General features: G+C 37.0%; 1 pseudogene; it reads right to left on the reverse strand.

The window, feature by feature from the left end:
- Window positions 1-10: 10 nt before the first annotated feature.
- The window catches only part of LOC108727851 (uncharacterized), a 3,860-nt pseudogene continuing 2,932 nt past the window's right edge, over window positions 11-938 (reverse strand).

Consider the following 938-nt stretch of genomic DNA (forward strand, 5'->3'; position numbering starts at 1 on the left):
ACCACAATGCTCTCTCCAGTCCTCCATGTACCATACCATCTGCTATCTGGAGACAGTGGAAAGCACAGTAATAAGAAAAGCTTACATTGACTTATGCATACATTCATAGACTTAATGATTTGCTACTAACCCAAATGCCATCATATTGATTGTGCTTGGTAAAGAAATTTCTCAAGCATTTCATTAAATGAGAGAAATCTGAAAAAAAACCATAGACGTCGTTCCGAATCCATGATATGCGAAATACTGACTTCCTTCTCTGTTACTCCAAACTTGTCCCACATAGAGCGACCAAGATGCGCCATCTGAAGTGACCCCGTCAACTTTCAAATTGGATTTTTCAACCAAAATGATACATTCCATAACAAGTTGGTGCAAAACTACTCCAGAAACACTTCCATAATTAAGAAAGTATCCTAATGTTTGCACCCACTTGCCCTTGAATGGTTGGAACATGAACACCAATGCGTGGTCTCCTTTTTTTCTAGCCTGATGTTTTGGAGTGTTTCCCTAAATTCGTAAAACCTTCAACTTGAAGGTTGTTACGGTTAAATGCGATGGTTTTGGAAACTTTCATCTCATCTAACAGCAAAACACCTGCAACAAATACGCAAGAATTAAATAAGTGAAAGACATTAAATTACGCAACGTATACACGAGGACAGGAATGTCTACCTATCTGAAGTATCGGGACGTATTCGAAACGCGTGGTTCTCTCTACATATATTCAGGCATCGTGACTGTTGTTATTTGAAAAATAGCAACGCTGTCTCTTTCTTTTAACTTCGACCGTTATGGTAATAATTATAACAAAATTATAAAAATAAAGAGAGGCAGTATTGCTATTTTTCAAATAATAACCATGCCTGAATATCTAAGTACACGTTTCGAATATATTCTTATATGCTTGCAACTTATTCAGATGGATAGGCATTCCT

The sequence above is a fragment of the Mycetomoellerius zeteki genome, unplaced genomic scaffold, assembly GCF_001594055.1.
Source record: "Mycetomoellerius zeteki isolate Tzet28-1 unplaced genomic scaffold, Tzet1.0 scaffold550, whole genome shotgun sequence".
NCBI lineage: Eukaryota > Metazoa > Arthropoda > Insecta > Hymenoptera > Formicidae > Mycetomoellerius > Mycetomoellerius zeteki.